This window comes from Stenella coeruleoalba (assembly GCF_951394435.1).
Source record: "Stenella coeruleoalba genome assembly, chromosome: 14".
NCBI lineage: Eukaryota > Metazoa > Chordata > Mammalia > Artiodactyla > Delphinidae > Stenella > Stenella coeruleoalba.
The window spans coordinates 17,981,817-17,993,912 of NC_137160.1; the positions used below are offsets into that span (position 1 = coordinate 17,981,817).

General features: G+C 40.2%; 1 protein-coding gene across 4 annotated transcripts in view; it reads right to left on the reverse strand.

Moving 5' to 3' along the window:
* Positions 1-11,590, reverse strand: part of WDR7 (WD repeat domain 7) — a 370,882-nt gene extending 359,292 nt beyond the window's left edge. For all 4 annotated transcript variants that reach the window (XM_079942515.1, XM_079942514.1, XM_079942512.1 and 1 more), the window contains exon 1: positions 11,374-11,590. The gene's annotated coding sequence lies outside the window, so the exon portion shown is untranslated. The remainder of the gene's footprint in view (positions 1-11,373) is intronic.
* Positions 11,591-12,096: the final 506 nt, after the last annotated feature.

The following is a 12,096-nucleotide window of genomic DNA, read 5'->3' on the forward strand; positions in this document are numbered from 1 at the left end:
TTTTTTTTTTTTGACAGCTGACTTCTCAATTAAAGCCAAAAGACCATGGAATGATATTTTCAAGTGCTGAGGAAAAAATAAATTGTACACCCAGCAAAATTTTTATCAAGAATGGGGGTGAAACTTTCAGATGAAAACTGATACAAGTGTCATCAAAAGACCTTCACAGTGCCAGTTATCAATTTATTGTTTCTCAGCTCCAAATTCACCCTTCTGCTCTACAAAAGTGGAGATGAGCTCTTTATTTTTTTTTTAACATCTTTATTGGAGTATAATTGCTTTACAATGGTGTGTTAGTTTCTGCTTTATAACGAAGTGAATCAGTTATACATATACACATGTTCCCATATCTCTTCCCTCTTGCGTCTCCCTCCCTCCCACCCTCCCTATCCCACCCCTCTAGGTGGTCACAAAGCACCGAGCTGATCTCCCTGTGCTATGCGGCTGCTTCCCACTAGCTATCTACCTTACATTTGGTAGTGTATATATTTCCATGCCACTCTCTCACTTTGTCACAGCTTACCCTTCCCCCCCCCATATCCTCAAGTCCATTCTCTAGTAGGTCTGTGTCTTTATTCCCGTCTTACCCCTAGGTTCTTCATGACCTTTTTTTTTTTTTCTTAGATTCCATATATATGTGTTAGCATACGGTATTTGTTTTTCTCTTTCTGACTTACTTCACTCTGTATGACAGACCCTAGGTCCATCCACCTCACTACAAATAACTCAATTTCATTTCTTTTTATGGCTGAGTAATATTCCATTGTATATATGTGCCACATCTTCTTTATCCATTCATCCAATGATGGACACTCAGGTTGTTTCCATCTCCTGGCTATTGTAAATAGAGCTGAAATGAACATTTTGAATTATGGTTTGCTCAGGGTATATGCCCAGTAGTGGGATTGTTGGGTCGTATGGTAGTTCTATTTGTAGTTTTTTAAGGAACTTCCATACTGTTTTCCACAGTGACTGTCTCAATTTACATTCCCACCAGGAGTGCAAGAGTGTTCCCTTTTCTCCACACCCTCTCCAGCATTTACTGTTTCTAGATTTTTTGATGATGGCCATTCTGACCGGTGTGAGATGATATCTCATTGTAGTTTTGATTTGCATTTCTCTAATGATTAATGATGTTGAGCATCCTTTCATGTGTTTGTTGGCAATCTGTATATCTTCTTTGGAGAAATGTCTATTTAGGTCTTCTGCCCATTTTTGGATTGGGTTGTTTGTTTTTTTGATATTGAGCTGCATGAGTTGCTTGTATGTTTTGGAGATTAATCCTTTTTTGTGGCTGCACCATGTGACATGCGGGATCCTAGTTCCCGGACCAGGGATAGAACCTGTGTTCCCTGCGGTGGAAGTGCAGAGTCTTAACCACTGGACTGCCAGGGAAGTCCCCCAAGGGAATATTTTTGAAATTTGATTGTTCTTTTAATAAAAGGCTTAAGATGATATTTACTTTTCCCCTTGTGATTCTCCCCAACGTTTTATTACAAAAAATGCTGAATATACAAAAAGTTTGAAAATAGTATAAAGATCACTCAAGATCACTCCATAAATACATCTAAAAAAAAAAAAAAAAAAAGATCACTCCATAAATAATATTTTGTCAAATTTCCTTTGTCAATACATGTGTATATAAAGAGAGAGATTTTTTTTTTGCTGAGCCATTTGAAAATAACCTACACATATCATGACAATTCACCCCTAAATACCAAGTTTAAAAATAAGAACCTTTTCCTTCATAAACACAATGCCATTATCACAATCACCATTATCAATACCATAATAATCCTCTAATAGTATCTAAAATCCAGTCCATATTCAAATTACTTCGACTGTCTAAAAAATATCTTTTATAATTTTTTTAAAACCAGTAAGTAAAATATTCAAGTTTTACTGACTGCATTTGGTTGTGATGCCTCTTTACTCTTTAGTTCTAGAAGAGTCCTACTTCATTTTTCATATTAACTTTCACTCTTCATATTAACTTTAAATAAACAAAACCAATTGCTTGTAGAATGTTCCAGATTTTAGATTTGTCTGATTTTATTTACAATGTCATTTATCACATGTTCATCTATCTCCTCTTCTTCCTATAAACTGGAAGTTGGATCTAAAGGCATCATCGAACTCAAGTGAAACATGTTTGGCAAGTATCCTTCATAGGTGATGTACACTTCACACTGCATCACCACAGGAGACGTAACATCACACTGTCCCACTATCAGTGATGCCACCTATGACCACTTGACTACGGCTATTTTCCCCTTTAAAACCATGAATAACCTATGGAGTGATACTCTGATAAGACCATACTGTTCTGCAAAATCTCATGGGATACTGGTATCCCATGTGATTTCTAAAAGCTATAAAAAAAGATTACATATGAAAAATCTAGTATCAGATCAATGTTCATTTCTCTATATTGCCTTTCTAATGCTCAAATGCAAAAGCAAGATGTATTTCTAGCCCAGGAATACAGGCATTTTCACCAGAGAGTCAATACTGTCTTGGTCTGTTTGCTTCCTGTGCCCCAAGGCAGGCCCTCTGAGACCTGCAGACAAAAACAAACTCAAATTCTCTCTCATGAGAACAGGCACACATGAACAAGAGCAAGCAGGCCTCCACTACCCACCTACCAATGGGGATTATGAAAAGCAGGGACTACAGACTAAATAACTAAACCTACTTGCCACCACTGCAATGAACGAAGAAAGACATCTTTAAAGGTTTATTCAGATTCTCAGAACATCCCTACATCATTTGTCAAAAAAGTGTGTTCAAGTCAAATTCATGGTTTGATGAAGGAAGTAGTCATTAATATTATGAATTTTTTTGTGCTTGTGCCTTTGCTATCAACTCATTGAAGACTTAGAAAACACTGAATCAGGTAATGAAGACTGTTTATTATAATGCAATGAGATAGCTAGATCATAAAATGCATGAAGGAATTACTGAGCTGCTTCCTCAGAACAAAGGGTGTCTGGAATTAAACAGCTGTGAGGGACACCACCTTCTGAACACCAAGCTTGTCGCTAAGTTGACAAGATAATCCTCTCTTATTTGAGTGGCAAGAAATCTCCTCCCAGTGAACTTGACACTTTAGGATGGCTTTGCTAAAGGAAGTTCCAGTATTCTGTTTCAAAAGAACATGTGGCATGAGCAGATGGCAACAGAAGACTACACTTACTTCTCATTGCTAAGACAGCCCTGAGCAAGCAAGAGCTGGGTTTTGAAGAACTGTAGAGCTATCTGGTCAAAAATAAATCACAATTTTAAAAATGATTCATAGATTTTGAGGCATATGAATCACGTTTTAAATTTCTGCAGCTACTTATGCTCTATCCATCACCAACCTGCCTCAGTTTCAAGAGTTACTGATTAACCTAAAAGCAAACTATGCCCACCAAGCCCCTACATTTTAGGTAAACAGATCCCATCTGGTAGAACCAACTTCAACCTTATCTCCCGAACCACCTCTAATCTCACCTCCATCCCCAACCATTCCTACTGCTTTCCCTCACACTGTCATCAAAACTCTAAACTGAGCACTGAAGCTTCTCATTGTTCATAAATTAAAATACCCAGAAGAAAAAACAAACATGCTTTCCCAAATAGAAGATGAACTGTCACAATATGGGGATCAGTAAGCTGTGTTGAGTAAGTATGAAGATTTGAGACTCACACTAACTAGGGCAGACCCAGCTCCCCCATTTATTAACTGTAACCTTAAGGAAATATGTACCTCTTTCCAAATCAGAATGTCCTCATTTGTAACATTATCCCCCTCCTTATATCAATGCATAGATCATAGAAAAGTTTCCACCTGTCACACAAATGCTCTTGACAAGGTCACCGAAACCTCCCCATTGCTAAACCCAGTGTCAAGTCATAATCCGCATCTTTCTTGACCTACCAACAGCATTTGGCATAGTTCATACTTCCTCCTCCTTGAAACACTTTTTCACTTGGCCCCCAAGTCTTCACACTTTCCTGCTACCTTTAGTAGCAAGCTAAAGTCTATGGCTTTAGTCTCTATTTTTCCTCATTTTCTGACCTTTAAATATTGGCATACCCAGAGCTTAGTCCTTGGACTTCTCTCCTCTGGCAGTACTCCCTCCCTCCCTCCCTCAGTGATCTCACCAAGGCTCGCAGCTTTAAATACCAGCTATACATTAACAATTTCCCAATTTCTAGCTGGTGGCTCTCTTGTGATTCCACATATGCAGTTTCCTACTCAACATTTCCATCTGGATAGCTAATAAGCTTCTCAAACTTGACATGTTCAAAAGTGAGTCTCTGGTCTTCTTCCCCAAATCTGCCCCTCCCACAGTCTTCCGCATCTCAAGTAATGGCAAGTCCATCTTTAGAGCTCCTTCAACCACTTTAGGTCTCTGCTAAAATGTCATCTTCTCAGTGAGGCCTTTCCTGACCAGCATAAATTGCAAACTCCACCACTCCCATGGTATTTTACTATACTTCTCCAGAGCACTTACAGTCATTTAACATACCAAGTGTCATACTTATTTATAGCCTGTCTGAATCTGCCACTATAACACAAGCTCCAAGAAGGTGATGATTTTTGTTTTGTTCTATACTGTATTCCCAGCGCCTAGAATTTCTGCCACATATGAGGTACCCAAATATTTACTCGATAAATGAACAAAGTAATGAATGACGTTCATTTGCTTGGCTTTAAAAATGTTGTACCCATCAACAAATTAAAATACATCTTGATTTTACATGCTTCGGATTTCAGAGTTTCTTTTCAATGAATTTTTCTATAATAGTGCCAACAATTAACACAAGTCTCCTTAATCAACTCCCTGTTAATGTACTAATTGCTTTTCCCCAGCTGCAGGTTGCACCTATATTCTAGCCTCTTTTACTCTGTGACACATACACAACAAGACATGTCTTAGGACCTATGCAGCAAATCACCTAACATGGTTTACTTTAACTAATCGCTACCACACTCACCAAGGCCTGTTAGTGAATCACAAAACTGTTTCAAACTAAGTAAACTGATATTGCATTAGAGCGAACTTTTCATTCCCATTAATGGTGGTTTTTTACTGTTTGTTTGTATTTGAAATGTTTAGAAAAAAGAAGAGCCCTTAAGGAAGACAGCCAAATAAACAACTTGAATGTGAGAACAGAAGGTAACTGGTACATTCTATCAATCTGTTCATTGACATATACTAACTACCAACATTCAGAGAGAAATATGTATGTGCAAAACACTAGTAAAATGTTTTCAGTGAGTTTGAAGGGTCATAAATTACAATTGCTAACTGAATGGGAGGCAGTGGTTAAAAAGCCACGTCTTTCCAGTAGTTTTCTATTCTACAAGAGCCTACAGAATAACTCCCAGTACTTCAGAAATTTTCTCCACCCTGAACTGACCAGGGCCCTAACACTTTATTGTTCCAACATTTTTTGACGACTACTAACACAAGAAACCATCAGCCCAAAAAACCTACATTTTCATTAAACATCACCAACACATTTTGGAAAAGATGCCTAATTTTATTTAGAATATTTACTATTTTATGAATATCGTGTATACGTTACTTAATAGAAAACAAAAAAATTCCACTTGGACAGGCCTTTCTGAATGCAGTCATGGTGTAGGACTTCTTCCAATAATATCTTTTGTGCTCTTATCAGCAAAGTGGCTTTAAGTATCAGATACAGATCAAGGCAAATGAATGTGCACAGAGTTCGAATTCTAAGTTAACATCACAATCATAGTATCTATAAGTAGAAAGGTAAGGTATCCTCTTATTGATGACAGGATCTCACTGAGCCATACATAAGCTCTCAGTTGGTTTTGCCCACGATCACTGGCATGCATATATGTAAGATTACGAACTCTCTGTAAAGTGCAACAATGAATGGACAAAATGGGACTAGAACCTATAAACCCCCATACTCTAATCATTGAGTTTATCCATCGCAACAAACAAAACAGTGTCACAGAGAAATGTAACAGATAAACCAGGAATAAAAGCACTACCTAGTTCCAGGCCTAACTCTACAAGTACCAAAACTATTTCAAGATTTATACTATGGATTTTGATCTCTGTCTAGTAGAACACACACACACAAAGGTAGAATATCAATATTTGAAAATCAGTAGCATTTTCTTCTATCAGCAATAATCTACTTTAAATTAGTATCTATTCACGATATTTTTTAAAACTGCAAAGAATTTCTTCCTGCTCAGTCATAAATGGAAAGCCATTCCATGCTCTTGGATAGGGTGATCTAATATTATAAAAATGTCAATTGTCCCCAAAATAAACCTATAAATTCAATGCATACTAAATCAAAATTCTAGTTGTGCTGTCTTTAGAAACTCTAGCTCCAAAATATATAGAAAAGAATAAAAATCCACAAATAGCTAAGCCAACTTTGAAAATGGAAAAAGAATGGAAAACTTGCCTTACCAGAAATTTAACATCATTAGCCATTTGGGAAACATAAATTAAGACCACAGTGAATTATAGTGACAATTACCAAACGCTGGCGAGGATGCAAAGAAACTCAGTCTCTCATACATTGCTGGTGGGAATGTACAATGGTGCAGCCACTCTGGAAAACAGTTTGGCAAGTTCTTCAAAAACTAAACGTACACTCACCATAACACCTAGCAATCACATTCCTAGGCATTTATCCCAGGAGATGTGAAAAATTATATCCACAAAAAAAACTGTACAAGCATGTCCATAGGCAGCTTTATTTTTAATAGCAAAAAACTGAAAACAGCCCCAATGTCCCAGTGAATGTTTAAACAAACTGTGGTACATACATACCATGGAATACTACCCAAATTACACAACAGTTTAGATGAGTCTCAAAAATGGTCTCACCCAACAATTCAGATGAGTCTCAATCTCAAAAAGTCACATGCTGCCTAATTCCATTTATATAGCACACTTGTAATGATCAAAGTATAGACGGAAAATTGACTAGTGAACAGGGGTTAGAGATAATAGAGGAAGGGAGACGGAACTGACTTGAAAGGGGTGGCACAAAGGAGGTCTTAGTGGTGATAGAGTAGTTCTGTATCTTGACTGCAGTGGTAGTTACAGGTATCTACCTACACAGGTGATAAAATGGCATAGAACTATATACAGGTATTGTACCAATGTCAATTTCTTGGTTTTGCTATTTCACCATAGTTGTATAAAATGTAACAGTTGAGGGAAATTGGGTGAAGTTATATGAAATGTAACCATTGGGGAACCCAGACCTCTCTGTACTAGTTTTGCAACTTCTTTAATCTATAATTATTTCAAAATAAAGCTAAAACAAAATAAATAGGAAAACTTACTCATGTAGGAAAAAATAACCATGCAAAGCCACAGTACTAAAACAGCATGATATTAGAACAAGAGCAAACAAGTAAGCCAAAGGAACAGAAGGCAGTTTTCAGAGCTTCTATGAGAGGTTAATATACAGTAAGTGCAGTACCACTTATCTGTGGGAAAAGGAGAGAATGACACTAGGAAAACTGGCACACTACATGGAAAATAAACTGGATCTCTGCCTTGTGACATGTAAAAAGACACTCTGGATGTATTCAATACCTATAAATTTAAAGGAAAACTATAAAGTTAGTAGTACATAAAATAGGTAACTTTGTGACAAATCTTTGGGGAAAGATTTCTTAAAACCCCCAAAACACAAACCATAGGCAAAAAAATTTTAATTTGATTATATCAAGTAGAAAATTTCTGTTCAATGAAGGACATCATAAAAAAAAGTTATAGACAAATGACAGAATAGGAACAGATACAATATTTAAAGGACTAGTATCTAGGAAATACAAGGAGCTTGTGAAGGTCAACAAGGCGTGAAACCTCAGAATAAAAATGGGTAAAGGAATAAACAATTTTACAAAAGGGAAAACCCAAAAAGATAAAATGCCCATGAAGAAAGGCTCAAACTCACGAGTAAGAGTGAAATGTAATTTAAAATGAGATTTCACTTTGCATCCATTCGTCTGTAAAAAGCAGGGGGCTGGATAACACTAAGCATTGGTGGGGTTACAAGGATACAGAAACTTTCCTGAACCACCTGCAGGTGTAGAGACCACAGCAGCTTGTTCTGGAACACAATATGGCAATCCTTCAATAAAATATATGAAAACCCTATGATCCAGAAATCACATTGCTGGATATGTATCTCAAAGAAAGCATCACAGAGGTCTAAAAGGTATGTTTATCACAGTATTGCCTAAAGTGGTAGGAAAATGAACGTTACAAGGGTATCCACAAATAGGACAGTTGGCATATAAACTGTAGTAGATGGAAATTCTGAAGTACTGTGTATCAGTTAGAAGCAATGGACAGCAACACAAATAGGCCCTTAAATAGTAGACAGTAGGGAGCGAAAAAACTTTAATGAGATCATGCATGATATCATCTCTATAAATTTAAAATTTGGGTGCCTAGGGGGACTTCCCTGGTGGCGCAGTGGTTGGGAGTTGGTCTGCCAGTGCAGGGGACACAGGTTCAAGTCCTGGTCCGGGACGGTCCCACGTGCCGCAGAGCCACTAGGCCCGTGCGACAGAACTGCTGAGTCTGTGCTCTAGAGGCTGCGAGCCACAACTACTGAGGCCCGCGCACATGGAGCCCACGCTTCACAGCAGGAAAAGCCACCGCAATGAGAAGCCCGCGCACCGCAATGAAGAGTAGCCCCCCCACCCCCCGCTCGCCGCGGCGGAGAGGGCCCTGGCACAGCAACAAAGACCCAATGTAGCCAAAAATAAAATAAACAAATAATTAAATAAATTTATATAAAATGTGGGCACCCAAAACAACACACATTTAATAACATACCAACAGAAGGATACACATCCTACAGGTCAGAATGGCTGTCTATGGGTTGGTGGGCAAGGGGAGGGAGTGGAAACTGGATATAAAAGACAATGAATGGAAAAAAACCGGGGATACACGTTGAACAGCCCAATGATGATGACTGAATTGAAAAAATTAACTCAATCCTCTGCATTTGAGGTACAAAACAAACTTTAAGGACTCACCTAACACAGAGGACACCACTAAGGCTAAATGTCACCCTACCTTCCGATGGCAAAGGCACAAAACCAGCTCGCTACCTTTAGAGTCTGCGATGCTAAGCCTGTCACAGTGAGATAGACCACCTCGCTTCCTCTGCCTCAAAACATAGCTTATATCCAAATGAAAACCAAAGGAAATTGTAAGATCTCACTCAGTCCTTGAACCAGTACACGTTCCTGTTTCTTGCCTTTGGTGAAATGTCTTGGAGTGAGGGGCTACCTCCGAGGTTCAGTAACTCACTGAGTCCCACCCTAATCTCTGAGCTGAGACCTGCAGAGCCCACACTCTCTTAGCTGAGCTGCCTCCGAGGTGGAGTACCCAGGGTGGACACTGGGGCAGAGGCAGCCATGATAGCTGCTAGAAGCTGGGGTGATGCTCTCCCCACTTTACTGAAGAGACTGTGGGTAACATTTGCCAGTTATCACTTACTTATTATTCTGTGTTGGAATATGAACCTTAGTCCCAGGATCTGTGCTTTTTACCACTTCGCTATACTAAGAAGGCTCTGAACTTGAACCCAAGTGTAAATAAAGGTTGGTACTCCCCCCTATTAAAAAAAAAAAAAGAAAAGGCTAACTATCTCAAAATTTAAGTTCCCACAGTGGTATTCAAACAAGGCAAAGCCCAGTCCCTTTGAGTTATCCAATTATCAAGATCTTTTAAAATTTAGCTACAGGTGGCAATAAGAAAAAACAAAGTGTACACTCCGGTCTTGCTGTTAAGTAGGGTTTGAAGTATTTTTAAAATAAAGATAGACACTTAAATGAATTTCTCACAATAATCTCTGAAAATTAACAATCTCTGAAAATTAACAAAATTTAAAATATAGACACTTAAATGAATTTCTCACAATAATCTCTGAAAATTAACAAGGCATGTGTGGAATCTAAAATATGACACAAATGAACTTATCTACAAAGCAGATACAGACTCACAAACATAGAGAATAGACTTGTGATTGCACAGAGGGAGGGTGGGGGGGAGGGATAGATTGGGAATTTGGGATTAGCAAATGCAAACTATTATATATATGTACAACTGAACCACTTTGCTGTACACCAGAAACTAACACAACATTATAAATCAACTGTACTTCAATAAAAAAATTTTTTTTTTTTCTGGTCGCACCGCGCAGCATGCAGGACCTTAGTTCCCCGACCAGGGATCGAACCCGCGCCCCCTCCAGTGGAAACAGGGAGTCTTAACCATTGGACCACCAGGGAAGTCCCTTAATAAAATACATTTTTTAAAAAAAGGAAATTAACAAGGCATTTACTACATATTTATACTGTTCTGTTTGCCCGATTTGAAATAATAAAGGCATTTCAACACATTATTTTCACTTTTAAGCTGTCCTCCACCTCCATACTGTCACAAATTACTTATAAAGAAGTGTGTGTGTATATTTCAAAAACTCAATCAATTTCTTTCATATAACAGGCAATTCTTGACATCCTGCCCATAAAGCCCTAAACAATAAACGTCGGAAAGAGTCACAGCTTGCCTTTTTTGGCTCCTGGCAAATGCTAACGCAAAAGCAAGCTGTAGCTCTCACTGAACCCTAAATCAGCAGCATCAACAATTCCAGTGCTGTCTGTGATGCAACTGTAGCTGCCATAGTTTCAAATTGTAGGACCTGAGAAACTGACACAGCAAGTGAATCAAAACATAAAACGCAATTTTTGAATCCAAGGCAGGGTATTGCTAACTCCAAACATATAGTTTCAGAACGCTGGGACCCACTAGTAAGGGAGCAGGCATAGCAGGAATCCTCTTAGACCAAGTCTTAGGGCAAAGGGATGAGAGCGGGTAGGTGTACTAACAGACGTCTCAGTACCTTAGACAAGGGCAAACTAAAGAGTACCAGGAGAGGCTATGTGTACCCCAAAAGCAAGCACAGCATTTCCCAAAAGCACTGTTAAGAACCACCCACCCATCAACATTAAGCATCTCACCCCGTTTAGATTGCCACTGCGGGCAAGGCGGTCCCGTCTCAAGACCAAAGCCAGTGTCACCAGTAGCAAATGTCACTCACTAGGCCAAGGAGTCCCAGAGACCCCTGGCAGGACCCACGCTCCAGGCACAGGAGCCTAGTCGTGGGCCTGAACCTGCAGGCGCCGCACAGACCAGAGCTTCCAGCAGCTGCGCTCTGACAGCTGGCACCGCCCCCAGTTGGAGCGGAGCTGTGACCCTTGAACCCCGGCCTCTGACCTTCACGTTGAGGGCACATTCCGCGCTGGGGTCCCCCCCGCCCCGGGGAAGCTCGAAAGCCCTTTACCTGTCACAGCTTCATCTTATGCCTCGATGTTTTCTGTCCCACCACCTGCAGGCGTCCTGGCAACGAGGACAAGGCGAGGACGTATCCAGAGAGGAGGTGGGGTGGGCAAATCCTCGTGGGAAAACTTTGGACTGTAACCCCAGCCCAGCCTCCGTCTCTCCAGAGAGGCTGCAAGCTGCCGTTGCCGCCGCCACCGCCACCGCCGCTGCAGTAAATCAGCTGACACCAGCCAACTGCCGTGACTTTCCCGGCAACTGTCGCAAAAATGAGGGGGAGGGAAACTCCCCTCATTTCCCTACAAGCCTGGCCTAGGCCGGCTCGAAAAGAGCGGCCTGCGTTACCATGGAGACCAAACGGAGGCTACCATGTCAGCTGTGGGCAGGGAGTGTATGGCAGCCATTTTTGTTATGGGAAGGCTTGTCTAGGCTTTCTTCTCGCCTCGGAGTCCCATGCTGGGAGGACCAAGATGGAGGGATGGATGAAATGGCAAGTCTAGGTGTTTGTGTCCTGTGACCAGGATGTTGCCCTGTGACCAGGATGTTGCAGATTTAGTCTTCTGCTCCCGAGACTCGGTCCAGACTCCTGGAAAGTGTTAGCTCTGGGACTTGGTTACTGTTTTCCTCTGACCCCGATCTTGGCTGTTGGCCCCGATGCACAGGGCCAGAGGAGGAACTCGGCTACTTAACTAGGGGAAGTCTGACCTTGTGCAACATTCCTGTACAG